The sequence below is a fragment of the Grampus griseus genome (assembly GCF_964374135.1).
Source record: "Grampus griseus genome assembly, chromosome: X".
Lineage (NCBI taxonomy): Eukaryota > Metazoa > Chordata > Mammalia > Artiodactyla > Delphinidae > Grampus > Grampus griseus.
The window spans coordinates 18,147,838-18,163,590 of NC_138999.1; the positions used below are offsets into that span (position 1 = coordinate 18,147,838).

General features: G+C 43.5%; 1 protein-coding gene across 3 annotated transcripts in view; it reads right to left on the reverse strand.

The window, feature by feature from the left end:
* Positions 1 to 520: 520 nt before the first annotated feature.
* SMPX (small muscle protein X-linked) overlaps positions 521 to 15,753 on the reverse strand; it is a 54,409-nt gene continuing 39,176 nt past the window's right edge. The window contains exon 5 of one of the 3 annotated variants that reach the window (XM_082680779.1): positions 521 to 927. The gene's annotated coding sequence lies outside the window, so the exon portion shown is untranslated. Of the gene's footprint in view, positions 928 to 5,742; positions 6,003 to 9,775; positions 12,631 to 15,753 lie in introns of those variants that run through there. The other 2 variants (XM_082680780.1, XM_082680781.1) reach the window with 2 other exon arrangements.

Consider the following 15,753-nt stretch of genomic DNA (forward strand, 5'->3'; position numbering starts at 1 on the left):
TGAAGTTACAGGGACATCTGGGAAGATCAGCAGACTCTAGCGTGGCATGGCTAATTCTTCTTGGCTTGTGATTGTTTCATAGAGACTCTCCATCTTAGCACCAGTAGACACACTTCTTCTTTCTTTGGATAGCTAAGGTATGAGCTGCCCCTCGCTTTCATTCTGACGTCTCAGCTTTACTTTATTGTGCCTTATAATGGACTCTACTCCATCTGGCCAAAGGGAATTTCTGAGCGTCTATGGAAGTAAAATGCACTCACCATAAAAGCTGTCCCTGAAGGAGGAATGTCAGTGATGCCCAGTTCCTCAGGCATTACTTAACTTCATTTGCAGTGATAAGTCAGCCATAGCTTTACCTGTGGTCCCCAGTAATTCAGAATGAGAAGCCCCCACTTAGGCAATGTGGGATTTGGTTGGCGCTTACATCTCATTTCTGTCCATGTGGGGGAATATGTAGCTATCTGAAGATACGAAAATTAATGTAGTCTAGATTCACATTTTACATTTACTCAGATATTCATTTGAGCTCATACAAAGTTTATTGACATAATTTAGAAGATGAAGAACTAAAATACATTCCAAATATTGACCAAAATAGTGTGGGAAGTCGCTCAGAGAACTTTCAATCAAAATCATTGCTATGCATATTGCCATATCCTTCTCCATAGAATCATATCCCTCCTCAAAACCACACCCTCCCAAGTGGTGAATTCTTGAGCTGATTTGCTCTGCAAGCTGCCGAACGTGAAGATAAAGTAAGTAGTGCAGCCAGCTAGAAGGAAGAGATATAAATGTACAACCAGGACGTTTCTGCTAGAGTCTTAGGCATTCGGGAGGTACGTAATCTTCATACAAATATATAAAACTTTTCAGTGAGCTATTTTCATTTGAATCCATTCTCTTACTCTTCAGTTCTTCACATCAAGCCTGCAAAGGAAAAAGCAAAGGAACCGTTAGTTGAGTTTCCATGAGGTACTTTTAGGGACAGCTTGTAAATCAATATGATAGGTACAAGTCAAAATTGAAGGCCTCATTTTCACTTGAAAACTTCATTTCTCGATTCCATGAAGGTAAAGTGAACTATGAGTAGAAGGTGTGACCATCAACTCTGGCTCTAGTGATCTGAGTAATTCTAAACTAAAGGAGGATGGCTTCCTTCTGAAGGATTAGACTATAATGCCGACCTTATGATTATGACTTGCAAGACCTTTGGTGCCTTGGTAAATTTGCATTCATGGCTCCCATCCTCCACCCCTCCCTAGAGCCACCCCCATGGCCATGTAACTTTTTAGTTTCCTACCATCATGAGTAGGGTAGGATTCCTCATGCCTGAGGTTAGCCATGTGACTTGCTTTGGCCAACAGGATGAGGTAGAAGTGATGGTGTGTCAGTTCTGAGCCTGAGCCTTAAGAGGGATCACGTGTTTTGGTTTTCCCTCCTGCACGTCTGCCATTGCCACAAGTAGGGTATGCCCAGGCTTGCCTGTGGGTTCCTGGAGAAGGACGGGCAGCATGTGGAACAGAGCCCCCAGCTGACACCGATACGTTAGTGAGCCCAGCCTAGATCAGCTAAGCCACAAACACATGAGCCAGAGTAATAAATGCTTTTGTTTTAGGGCATTGGATTTGGCGATGGTTGGTTATTGCAGCCATAGCTAATTGATACGGTGCCATTTCTTTTAAAGGCTCTTGCAGTGCCGAGATGGTTGAACATTATTCACCCATTTGTTTTCCATTATTCTTTGCTGCCTTTTCTTGCATGCTTTACTTACGTGGATGGGCTGAATCTTTTCTAAGAAATAGAATGCTTACTTTTTTTTAGCACCAATGGCTGTAGAAACAAAACTCCACAGACAAGGATCCCCCCACCCCCGCTGCGGCAGTCGCTATGACTTGGCTCTCTCCATATCCATTCACAATCCCCTTCGCCCTTGCTTTTCTCTACTCCAAAGGCTGGTAGCCAAATACTCTCTTTCCCAGTCTCTCTCATGGCTTGGGACAGCCATGTGACGCAGTTGTGGCCACTGAGCCCCGAGGAGAATTCTGCAGCAGAGGTCTTTTAGAAAGTTTTGCTTTCCTGTGTATTTCTTTAGAGTTTACAAAGCCTGTTGCACCACTTAACAGTTATATAGCATTGCTGTGATGCAGGTTGTATTATACTCATTGTTGAGATGAAACACCTAGAGGTTCAAAGAGCCAAGTGAGTAGCCCAAAGTCTCATAGCTGGTAAAGAGAAAAGCTGGGATTTGAATTCCTGTGTCCTGACTGTAGGGCTCCTTCCACTCCACTAACGGGAAGGTTTGGATGGTTTTTGAACTGGAGGGGAAGGTAGGAAGGCATCATTGACTGCAGAACTGAAAATGTTACCAACAGCCGTCAGCACTGGCTCACGTATTTTTTCTAGCATTTATTTCTCTTTGTTAGAAACTCAATTTTTAGTCCAGGTCATTCACCAGGAAGAAGCAAGATACCATCTCCTTCCCAGCCCAGGATTTCCTGGCTGAAATGTACTTTGTTGACCAGCAGCTTCCCAGCGTCACCAGGGCGCCTGCCTCCCCATGCCAGTCTGTTTCTCCCTCGCGCAACCTGAACCGAGTTTGTTGGACACTCACTGCTTGTGTAACGTGATTCAAGCCTTCAGGCCACTCCCTCTTGCCTGATAACTTTAGACTAAAATCCTCCCCTCCCCCCATGGCTCGCCACATCATAGGCTGCGGTGTAATTAGTTGCCTATATGCATCCTCTCTCCCGGCTCATCTCTTTCCCGCCATAGCTGTCCTGCCTCTAGGCCGTGACCTTCTGAAGGGTATGAACATGCCCTATTCGTTTTTGCATCCCATTTCCTATCATGGCACCTGACACAAAGCGGGAGCCTAGGGATTGGTGAGGTGGAGTGCTGGAGGGGTGAGAGCAGGACAAGAAGTGGGATCGGAGTGCTGGTGAGGTAGCAGGAGTGGGCGAGGAACCGAAGATGCAGGAAACCGGCAGTGTTGATGAGCTGCGCTGCGTCCCCACTGTGCTGTTACACCTGTCCTAGGCCCCAGTCGTAGCCCCATCATGGCCAGCGTGTGCCCAAGCCATTTTACTGCTGTGGTCACTGTGTTGGGTGACATATGGCCGGTCTGTCTGGCCGAATGAGAGGCCCAGCACAAGCTACCCTTGAAACCGAGACATTCCTTGGGCTTCTCTGAGCAGCATGGAAGGGGTGATGATTCATAGTAAGTTGTCACTGAAGCCTGTTCTGTGAGGTGGCATTTCTCTCCAAGAAGTGTCCAGACTGTGAAGCCTCATCTGCAACCAGAAATGGGAACCATTTCTATGACAGGCTTGATATGGACTTTGACCCCCACACATCTGTCTCACATCGGTGGAATTATAGCTATACTGAGAAAGAGGATGAGCCATTTGCAGTGACCCTCCAGTGACTGTTTAAAAACCCTAAGATGCCCCTCATGACCGGCTTCGGCTTGTGGACCTCTCTGACTTTAAGACAGTTTTGGAAACATAAGGAAACCTTGATGCAGTTTGCCCAGACCACCATGGCCACTGCGATCACCATATTATTTAGGAAAAGCAAATGCACAATTCTTTATGCAGTACTAGCCCCAGGGGAACTGTGCTTCATATGGGGATGGAGGAACCACTGACTTTACACAGTGCCCTCATTTAATCTACAGAGTGAGCCCTGGTCTTCCTTGTAGAAGGAACTGGGCAGGAGGCAGCTGATAGAACAAAGGAGTCACTGCAGTTGTTTTGCAGACCACCCTTCCCTCCCCCAGCTTCCCCTCTCCCTCCCGGATCCCAGGAGAATTTGAGAGGGCCCAGCAGCCCTGGACACAGGACACTGCTGATGGCCAAGGTCACAGATGGTCCTTCCAGGAGTGCAAGGCCCCAAGAGGACCAGAGTCTCCGTCCTTGGCCTGGTGGGACTCCGGGTGTTCTCAGAACGCCTTTATGTTACCTGAATACCAGAATCCAGGAATTCAGAGACCTGGGTGAGGGCTCAAATTTAAAAATGGGAACAATGGGAAGGGATCCAGAGCTAAAATTGCCCCTGCTGTAAAGCACACTTGTTTGTCGGGGTGCTGGAATGCAAGTGTGTTGGGCGGTGTCCCAGGCCACACTGCTTTGCTGCCTAGACAACAGCTGTCAGCTATTCTCCTGTGTCCTGTTCTCCTGTCGGGGACATTGGTGAGAATGATGCAGAATGCGAGGCCCCCTGCGGAAAAGTCACTCTCCAGCTACCGCACACCCCTTTTGTACCCAAAGCAAAAAAGTTTACATTGGGAAAGGCACACCTTGGCTGGTGCAAGGGTGATACACCAGATATCTCCTGTGTGTCACTCTAGGTCCAGGCTGAGGAGCATGTGATGTTTACACCCTGCCCCGACCCATTTATAGCTGTGTTACTCATACTTGCCGCAGCCCCACATACATCATTTAGGAAATGGAGGCCACTCAACACTGCTCTGCATTTGGTCCTTTAACCAGACACTCGGGGGCGGTGCAATGATTACTTCTTCCTACGTGGTGCTAAATCATAGAGCCATAAACACAGTGGCACTCAAACGTAATCGAGAGAAAGGCCGTGCCTCGTGTTCCATCTGGTTCCGTATGCAATGACTGACCAGGCACCCAGAGCAAACTGGTTGAAGCTCTGGAGTTTGTTAGAGGGCATTTGTGGAGTCCCCTAGAGCTCCTAGCACACCTCCACGCCAAGGTCGAGGACCCAGGAAGTGCACGGCGTGAAACTGCACCCGGGTAACTCCAAACCCAAGACTATTTTATCCCCACCAGCCACTCACAGAGTAAAAGAAACAAAGCTCTAAGTAAAAACTTTTAAAACTTTTTTCTTAAACTGCAAAATATCCACCCAAATTGGGTTTTGTGCGTCATGAAGCCTTTGGTGGCTAAAATAAAAATGGAAATGCTTCTACCAATAACTAGTAAAAGCAGGGAAGAGCAGAAAGACACAAAGAGCAGGACATTTTGGGGGGGAAATTCTGCACCTAAAATCCAGAGTCAACAGTGTTACGTGCTGGGTGAGGAGAATTTGAGTAACCTTAAGGAGAAGGCAAATTGCATGTCCAGGTCAAATCATTAAAAATAAGCTCAAAAGGAGTTTTTTAATCCTACTGTATTGAGAGTTTGTTGCCTTGGATATCAAGTCAGGGTTCGGCAGGTGAGACAACATTGAATTTGTTTGGGGAGATCTTGGTGGAATAAGGGGTATAATCCAAGACCAGTCACCGCTGGTGGCTGCTAGTTTTGTGGTCAATTTCTCCATCTGTCAGAGCACAGACCACCCTGTTTCTAAAGGGGCCACAGATTTTACTGGAGAAACACTGGCCCGAGACTCCCTAGTAAAGCAGAGCTCGATAACGCGCGGAGGTAGACAAAGTATTGAACAAGTCGAGTAGACTGCTGTCTTAACAAGAGGTTCCAAAGATGGCAAAACCCTTCTATGTTGTTTAGGCTTGAGCATTTGAGACCTAGGGACAATGGCGCTTACATCAGAAATACCCAGTATCCTCTTAGAACTGTCTGGCACGGTCTCTGGCAGTCAGAGGTCCTGGGACATCCAAACGGAAAAGCAATTTCTTGACATAAAGTTCACATATGAAATAAATGTAGGCCTCCCTGTCTCTCTCTAATAAGACATCCTGGAAAGCACATTGTCACAGAGATTCCCTTAGAGCTGATTGATATTTTGTTTGTTTATTTTTACAGTAACAATTATGGAAGTCAGTGGTCCATAGTCTCAGTATTCAAATTAAAAACATGGCCATTGGTACACCATCAGGCAGATATAAAAGCTTTATAATCCTCTAAAATAGTAAAACTGTTTTCGAAGATTGAATGGAACTTGAGTTTTCTTATTGCTCCTCCTTTTATAAATTAGGAAATTAGGGAATTCCCTGGCGGTCCACTGGTTAGGACTCCACGCTTTCACTGCCGAGGGCCCGGGTTCTACCCCTGGCCAGGGAACTAAGATCCCACAAGCTGCGCAGCACGGCCAAAAAAAGAGAGAGAGAGAGAAATTAGGAAATTAAAATCCAGAGGGGTTGAATCCAAGGTGAAGGTCCAAGGTCACACAGCTAGTTAATGGCTGGTCCAGGATTAAAAGCCTGTCTGGAGCTCTTAGCTCCTACAATAAATCTTTACATGTTGACGGTATTAGAGGCACCTTGCATGAACAACTGATACATAGAAATGTACCTGTAATGTAAAAATAATTTGACTTGGCATTCTTGTACTTGTTCTAATGAACATCCAATTTTAATTTCAAAAGATATGTTTGCCTTGTCAGAATTTAGTAGAGTTTTTTTAAATATTTTTAGAGAGTAAAATGCACAAATCTTAAGTGAACAGCTTCATGAATTATTTTATGTATGTATATACCCATGTATGGCTCTTATTTTTACATAACTCTTAAATACTACCCTGTATGCCAGTAATATATCATCAAGGTTTTGTTTGTTTGTTTGAGAAATACTAGTTCCAAGAGACGATAAAGCAAGTTTCACCTTCGGAAGAAAGGGAGGGGAGGGGAGGGAAAAGAATCTTTCCATGGTCAGATAAATTGAGGAATATGGGGTTAAGCACAGATAAACCATTTTCTTCGTTTCAGAGCTCCTCAGAGCTTTAAATATACAAATATATATTGTGTATATTGGGTGTGAGGATGATATCATGTAGCATTTCAAAATTTACTTGATTACTGAATCATTTATCCAGTTTTTTACTGTTTGTATTCTTTTTCATTTATCATTCATTATAGCACAGATAGTGTGCATACTATTCCATCAGGTGGATATATGAGAGTTGAATTAATCGTAATCCTATTGTTGGACACAGGTTCTTAATCAATTTTGCTATCAAAAGTGAACAAAACTTCTCCCACACCTTCTCCCACACGTTTTCTTTAGGATGGCGTCCATCAAGGCCTAAGTGGGTTGGAGGACATACAAATCCACAATGGCTGGAACTTTCTCCATTTACTAAGCCCCACACCCTCATCATCTAGACTGGCATAGCGCCTGCTGTACAGAAGACAATATCTGTTGAGGGAATGAGAAAGTGTCCATTTCATGATCATTTTCCCACTTATTTTTGTGAATATTACAAGAGAAAAATTGCTAACTCTTTTTTCATTGAGTATCCCCCTTTGAATACTAGTGAGGCATATTTTCTCATGGCTTCTCTACTAATTATACATCTACTTCTGTGAATTGTGAGTTCATTTCCTTTATTTATCTATTAAGGTGTTAATGTTTTGCTTCCCAATTTGCATGGGCTCTTTATACAATTGTACACTTCATGCAAAACAGTTTTCTTGATAGAGTTCACCATTTAATGTCTGGGTTTATTTTTCAAGTACGGAATTGATTTTTAATTAGCAAGATTTTGAGGGGTGATTTTGATGGCTCTTCTTTAAAAAGCTATCTGGGCAAGCTTAAATCAGTGCCTTCATTTTTTTCCCCAAATCAGTCCAACCGTTATTTTTAAAGTTAGTTATGGCCAAATCGTCCCTTTTGAAGCCTTCATCAAAGGCCTTTAATTTTATCACCTTAAAAGTGATAAGAGGTCAAAAAAGAAGGATGTTCATGGAAAGAAAAGCATCGCCTTGGAGATGTGGGGTCTTATTTAGAAGCTGTGGTAAGTTGCTCCTAAAGTTGGGGAGGGGGATGAGTTTTTTTAAACCCCCCACAACAGGAGCTCAAACTTGGCTACACATTAGAATCATCTGGTGAGTTATTAAAACTTCGGAGGCCCAGGCTGCCCCAGAGCAATGACATCAGCGTCTCTGCGGGTGGGCTCAGTATTTTTTAAAGCTCCCAGGCTTCTGATGTGCAGCCAAGGTTGCAAACCGCTGATCTAGGAGCACTTCTCAGACTTTAATGTCCAGAGGAAGTACTTGGTGATCCTGTTAAACTGCAGATTCTGACTCAGGAGGCCTGGGATGTGGCCTGAGGTTGTACATTTCTAGCAACCTCTCAAGGGATGCTGTTGCTGTTGGCCCATGGACTACACTTTGAGAATCGAGGGTCTAGAGCAGTGATTCTCAACGAAAGGGATGGTATTTTGCCCCCCAGGGGCCATTTGGTGATATGTGGAGACATTTTTGGTTATTAAAACGAGGAGGAGGGAGTGCCACTGACATCTAGTGGGTAGGGCCAGGGATGTGCTAAACAGCCTACAGGCCCCAGGACAACCCCCACTCCAAAGAGTTATCTGGCCCAAATGTCAGTAGTGCTGAGGGTGAGAAACCCCACTCTAGAGAGGGCTGGTTCTGTGAACAAAAATGATCCCAAACCTGAGCTGGAAGGCTGTCTGCTCTGGTGTGATGAGTGGTCCCTTCTGAGAAGCATTTCTGATAAAACATATGAGTGATTTTTTTTCTGATAACTTTAATGAGATTAAGATCCCCTTGTGGGAAATTAGATTTACCTGCCTCACTAAATTAGCCTTGTGACAGAGTTTAAAGACCACTTGTACCCAGTCTAACAGTGTTGTCTAACCACATTTTTTCCTATTCCACGTTTTTGAACTGGCTTTTTGAAGCCTCTTTAAGCAGCTTTGAAGTAAAGCTTTGACATGTGCTGGCAATGAATTCATCAGAGAAATTGCTTCAACACCCTTTGCCTTGCCAGCCTCCAAGCTGCTTCCCAGGTGGACCCTGTCTATAAATTCAACTGTTTACTGAGCGCCTTCTGTTGGAGACATTGTAGTGCAGACTCTGCTTTCGGATCCCAGCAGTCCTACTTTCTAGCTGCTTCACCTTGGGTAAGTGTTCTATTAAGTACAGGAAAGTAACAGTACCAAACTCCCAGGGATGTTGTGAGGATAACATATTAAAGTGTTCAGCAGAGTGCTTCCCACATAGTAAATGCTCGATAAATGTGAACTGTTACTATTACTCCAAGCTGAAGACCCAAAAAAGCTTATAGATCGACGTGCCTGCCCTCCTCCTCTGCCGTCCAAGCAAGACTGAGTCTTTTTTTTTTTTTTTTTTTACAGCTCAGAAGGAATGCTGGCATTTTGGGTTTGCTAATCTACATGGCTTTGTGTGCTCTAGTCTTTCAGTCACAATCAAATAATCATTTCCTCTTGTTTGTCTTCATTTATTTCCTGCCCCCTCCTTGCATTTAACTATCAAATGTCCTTTGCTTTTGACCAGAGGCTCTTCAACAAAAGCCCTGTAGTTCCTGACATCATTCTTTTGTAAAAAAGAGTGCTTGGGCATATACTAACATAAATAGTTCTTTTTTGTTGGTCAAAAGCAACTGTTCAACTTATTGTACTGGTATTCTTATACAATATAAGACTTCATTCCAATACACTATCATAAAGGGATTTAGGAAAACAGGAGCTGTGAACAGAAACTTGCATTGTGAATAATGTTGTTTTGACATTGAATCTGAAATCTTCATTTGATTTTAGGGTTTTTGTTTGTTTATTTATTTCAGAACAAGCCATGAAGTATAAAGGTTATCTATCTGTCATCTATGAATCTATCTTCTATGTCTATCTCTCATCAGTCATTTTTTTTTAACATCTTTATTGGAGTATAATTGCTTTACAATGGTATGTTAGTTTCAGCTTCACAACAAAATGAATCAGTTATATATATACATATATTCCCATATCTCTTCCCGCTTGCGCCTCCCTCCCTCCCACCCTCCCTATCCCACCCCTCCAGGCGGTCACAAAGCACCGAGCTGATCTCCCTGTGCTATGCGGCTGCTTCCCACTAGCTATCTACCTTACGTTTGGTAGTGTATATATGTCCATGCCTCTTTATCGCTTTGTCACCGTTTACCCTTCCCCCTCCCCATAGCCTCAAGTCCATTCTCTAGTAAGTCTGTGTCTTTATTCCTGTTTCACCCCTAGGTTTTTCATGACATTTTTTTTTTCCTTAAATTCCATATATATGTGTTAGCATACGGTATTTGTCTCTCTCTTTCTGACTTACTTCACTCTGTATGATGGACTCTAGGTCTATCCACCTCATTACAAATAGCTCAGTTTCGTTTCTTTTTATGGCTGAGTAATATTCCATTGTATATATGTGCCACATCTTCTTTATCCATTCATCCGATGATGGACACTTAGGTTGTTTCCATCTCCGGGCTATTGTAAATAGAGCTGCAGTGAACATTTTGGTGCATGACTCTTTTTGAATTTTGGTTTTCTCAGGGTATATGCCCAGAAGTGGGATTGCTGGGTCATATGGTAGTTCTATTTGTAGTCTTTTAAGGAACCTCCATACTGTTCTCCATAGTGACTGTATCAATTCACATTCCCACCAGCAGTGCAAGAGCGTTCCCTTTTCTCCACACCCTCTCCAGCATTTATCGTTTCTAGATTTTTTGATGATGGCCATTCTGACTGGTGTGAGATGATATCTCATGGTAGTTTTGATTTGCATTTCTCTAATGATTAATGATGTTGAGCATTCTTTCGTGTGTTTGTTGACAATCTGTAAATCTTCTTTGGAGAAATGTCTATTTAGGTCTTCTGCCCATTTTTGGATTGGGTTGTTTGGGTTTTTGTTATTGAGCTGCATAAGCTGCTTGTAAATTTTGGAGATTAATCCTTTGTCAGTTGCTTCATTTGCAAATATTTTCTCCCATTCTGAGGGGTGTCTTTTGGTCTTGTTCATGGTTTCCTTGGCTGTGCAAAAGCTTTTAAGTTTCATTAGGTCCCATGTGTTTATTTTTGTTTTTATTTCCATTTCTCTAGGAGGTGGGTCAAAAAGGACCTTGCTGTGATTTATGTCATAGAGTGTTCTGCCTATGTTTTCCTCTAAGAGTTTGATAGTTTCTGGCCTTACATTTAGGTCTTTAACCCATTTTGAGCTTATTTTTGCGTATGGTGTTAGGGAGTGATCTAATCTCATACTTTTACATGTAGCTGTCCAGTTTTCCCAGCACCAAGGACTGAGTCTTTGTTGTCTTGGAGTCAAGCTCTTTGTGGCGCTGATGGTTGGTGGAGGTCTAAATGGGCGGAGAGCACTGAAGGCAGTGAATTGAGTTGAAATTACAGAAAAAAGAAGGGCTGGGGCAATCGGATAACCGGATTCTGGGGAAAGGATGAAAAGACATTTGGAATAAGAAGTCTCTAGGATGAAGGACTTTCAGGCTGATAATGAATCAAGAATGTTTAGGTCACTTTACAGTGTTAATCGTAGGTGAAGATTTGCATTCCTTTTTGACACTGCTTTTGATGATCAATTTATGTTTCTTTTGGAGGAGGCTCTGTGCTTAAATGGTCTTAAAGGTGGAAACCAGATGCCTGGTTTTATTTTGGTTACATTATATGCCAGAAAATGTATTAAGTAGGCACTGTGGATACACTAGTGGGCAAGTTATCCCCCTTCACGGAACTGAACATTTAGAAGGAAAGTCAGACAAGAAAATAAGTGATGGCAATCCATTCCTCCATGGTGATGGGTGCAGCTGTGATGGGACAAAGGCAGCTGTGGATGCTTTATCCAGTTTAAGGGGCTATGGAAAGGCTTTTCCAAAATTGTATTTAAACTGAGACCTGAATGATGGGTAGGAGTTAGCCCGCTCATGGGTAGGGGAGGAGAGAGATTGGAAAACAATATTCTGAGCATGTATAAAGGCCTAGAGTCAGTATGACACCTCCCTGAAGTGGCTTGGAGCAAGGGATGCCCTGAGTGGGCAGAAATGCCAGTTAGGAGAACCTGGTGAGTCTGAGTCAGCTGGTGCAGGCCCTGGGGGCCGTGCGGAGCCACTGAGGCCTGTTCTGCAGGGCAGTGACATGATCACTTTTGTGTTTTTACTTTTTTAAAAAACCTGTTTACTGCAGGGCTCTGGTGAGGAAAAACGAGGGAGAAAAGGCTTTAAGGAGTGAAGGGCACAGGTCACTCTGACAGCTGTGGGCTATTAATGCTCCGATTGTTCGTTGAGGTCATGTGCATGGCAGCAACAAGCATGGTGGATGAATGGAGTTTGCAAACCTTCTCTCAAGGTGAAAGAGGGGTCAAACATTTCAAAAACTCACAGCACTTATCCAAGGGCTCTCGCCTGAGGATTGAGAAAGGCAGCCCCTCACCATCAGCAAGGGCCCAGGGACTCCCCACTGAAAGATCTCTGCACCAGATCTCAGACTTCCAGCAGGGGCTTAGAAAAATTCCCACGGGCCTCCCACTTTATTTGGAGAACTAAATACAAGACAAATCACACGTGACCACAGACTGCCGGGTGGGCTCTCACCTGGCAGTGCGCAGTATTTTGTGGGCTAGGAAGAATCTGAGCTTAAACAAAGCAGAAATGGACAGTTTCTCCGATCCCATGGCTTAATTTATTGAACAGGGGAAATAAGCCTTGGGAGGAAGAAGGACCCATTCCTAACGATTTAACCATTAATAAAGCCCTACTATAAATGGAACTCAGGAGAGAAGGTAGCTTGTCAGAGGGCGAAGAAGTGGCCCTATTAGGCGAAATAGGTCAGGCAGGGAGAAAGTCACCCTGTTCCTGCTAGTTACGTTGATCAGAGTGACAAGCCTTGTTGTTTTTTAACTGTTTGAAAAAGGATAGAGAATAAGAGGTTTCTTTCTGGTTGTTGTCCTTCTTAGAAGATGGCTGTTTCAAAGAGGATCCTGAAAAGAAAAGAACTGATAGTATTTATCACAGTTTTGAGTTTTGTGCCTAAAAACCTGTGTGTATGTGTTTTCAGAAACATAAGTTTTTACCGAAAAAAATTCTGTGCTTCTCCTAGGGAGTCCCTATGGCTGATCACTGTCTTTCACTTGGGATTAATGAAACAGCAACTCCTAAGGAGGGTGGCCTTTCCATTGATTTTTGGTGTTACTCTGCTTTTTTTCACCCTCGGAAATCAAGAGAGAACAGGAAAACTATCACAATAGGAGAACAAAGCGAGGAGAGGGAGTATTATACAAGCTAAGATTTAACCCTCCAACCCTGACTTTTTAGTTTACTTCTGGGTTTGCCCTCCTTAAGAGGTTCCACTTTCTTCTCCTTCCTTTTGGAGCACCTCCTCCCTCATGACTCAAGGAAGTGAAGAAAAACGTTTCCCAAGTGCTCAGAGTTTGCACTTTGCTTATATGTTGTCTGGTTTATAAAAGCTTCTGCTGTTAGAAACATCATGGAAACTGGCTTCACATTTGGAAATAATCTTTCTAATCTCTCCAAAGATAAACAACATTTGGTGTTTTAAATAAATACAAGAACTTGTGGATGGTGAGGATCAGTAAGGTTAAAAGAAAAGCAAATACTGAAATGTTAAGGCTATGTGACTTTGGGCAAACCTCACTTCTCCAGACCTCAGTTTTCTCATCTGTAAAAAAAGAAAAAGAAAAAAGAAAGAGGGGTAGGCTGCTGTGTAGGCATCCTCCCAGATGGCCCCCAGTGAGTCTTGCCACCTGGCATTCATACCCTTGTATAGACCTGTCCAACACCAAGTAAAGCTGACTTGTGTAATCAATAGCATATTACAGAAATGACAGAGTGTGACTTCCAAGACTGGGTCATAAAAACCAATGCAGTTTCAGCCTTGCTCTCTCTTGGATCACTGGCTCTGGGGGAAGCCACCTGTCATGTTGTGAGGGAACTCAAGCAGCCTAGTGGCACCAGGGCCTCCTGATAACAGTCATCACCAATCAGCTAGCTGATCACCTTTAAGATGAGTGCGCCAAATTAAAAGTGGATCTTCTAGTCTTAGTCAAGGGTTTAGATGACTGCAGTCCCAGCCAGTATCTTGACGGCAACCTCATGAGGGATGCCAGCCAGAGTCATGCAGCTCAGCCACTTCTGAATTCCTGACCCACAGAAACTCTGAGATAATATTATTGTTTTAAGCTGCTAGGTTTGGGGTAATTTGTTATACAGCAATATATAACTAATACGGTTGCCTTAAGCCAAGTCCAGCTCTTATATTTTATATGTCAATGAATAGGTGTTATTTCTGGGAATCCTGAAAAGTTGGCATTTCATTTATGTCAAAAACCAGATCCTAGCTGCAGGGTAGGACTGTATTGCTTCAGGCATTTCTAAAAAGATGAGTAGCCAGTCTCTAGAGACATGGCGTCCTGAGAACTCATGGATTCAACTTTGTGGAAGCAGGCCAACACAGCTGGCTGACCTTGAACCAAAGCTTACAGTGCGATAGTTCAGCACCCAGCAATTAGTCCTTAGCACAACGTACCAAAAACGTATCCCACTTATATTATGTCTACACCCAGACACTGAACTTGTTAAAAGAAACTTCAGTGGAATGGGGACTTACCGGGGCTCTGTTCTTAATGAGTCACTCCAAAGGGTGCAACTGGGATTATTTGGAGGGAACAACACCCCTAGCATTTTTTAGTGTGAGATGAATTGGGATAGGGGTTAAAAGTTGCTGATTTCATGGTTAAACTCAAGTGACTCTCCAGGGCGGGGGACATATCTGTAAAGCAGGGGGTATAGAGAGGACCTCTGCATGGGCCTGGACCTTGGTTAGACTAAGTGGCAGTGGTGGTGCCCTGACCTGTGAGAATATGTCTCTACGTATCTTGGGATAGACACACATCACGACACTAACAAGGCACAGCACACTCACTAGGGGGAACCAGCGTGTCTTCAGCCCCTTCTAAGCCCTTCTAAGCTATTTTTTGGACTCATGTGGCAGTCTGGATAACTTAGTATCTCTTCCCCATGTCCTGTCCCAAACAGAGGCTGTGGCTCACCACTGGATCACCCTCTGAATAAATGTACATATATGCTGCATGGCTTTCCAAGAGCGTGTGGCTTTTTTCCATAGTTAGAGACTTTCATCCCAGCCACCTTGACATTCAACCGAAGAAATACTTTTCCAAACAAGAAAGATTTCAGTTTGGTTTGTCCGTGGAGGATCTGAGAAACATTCTCTAACTCAGTCCTTCTGACCTGAGTTGCACATTAGACTCACCCAGAGGTCTTGTGAAACATACCCCTCCCTCAAGGAATTATGGGTCGGGGTGGGGCTTGGGCAAGTCCAGGTGATCCTGGTGTGCAGTCAGCACTGTGGATGGTCTAACTGTACCCAACAACTTGCTGCTGCCTGATTCCAGGACTAAGATAACTAGAATAAAAATAAGTGATACTCACCCAAAGCCCAAGGCTGGACAACTCAGGTGTTCAGAAACTGGCTTCAGTTCTTACACCATAATATTTGAGAAAAGCTATACAACTGCCTATCAATCAGCCAGGTAGCTGGGATCCTGGTCCTGTCTTGTATTGGACTTGAAAGATGTTCAAATTTAGAATGTCTTCTGTGTTTTATTTCCACTACCTGGACATCCATAACAGTATGCTTGAATGAAGATGATCAAACCTGGCGTTTTGGTCTCTGCATATATTTGAAACTTGGAAAGGCCTTCCTTAGAAATATTTCTACAGAGATTGGCAAAGTGACTCCTCTTCTTTCTTCCCAACCGCTGCATCCAGAGGTCTCTGTATTATTTCTTACAATTGCATGTGAATCTAAAATTATCTCAATAAAAAGTTTAAAAAGAAAACCAGGTTGTGGGGTACATTTGGCCCCTGGGCCCTGGTTTGCCAACCCTTGGACTGTAGCAGTGTTAGAACTTAACAGTTACAGAAATTAATATTGTATCAGTGAGATTAAGTGACTGGTAGGTAAGTTGATGACACTAGCATTCCTCATGCATTATTATTAGGATTGTCCCTCATAATTTACACAGTACATTTCACCCCCATGGAACTTTATCTGCCACATGGAG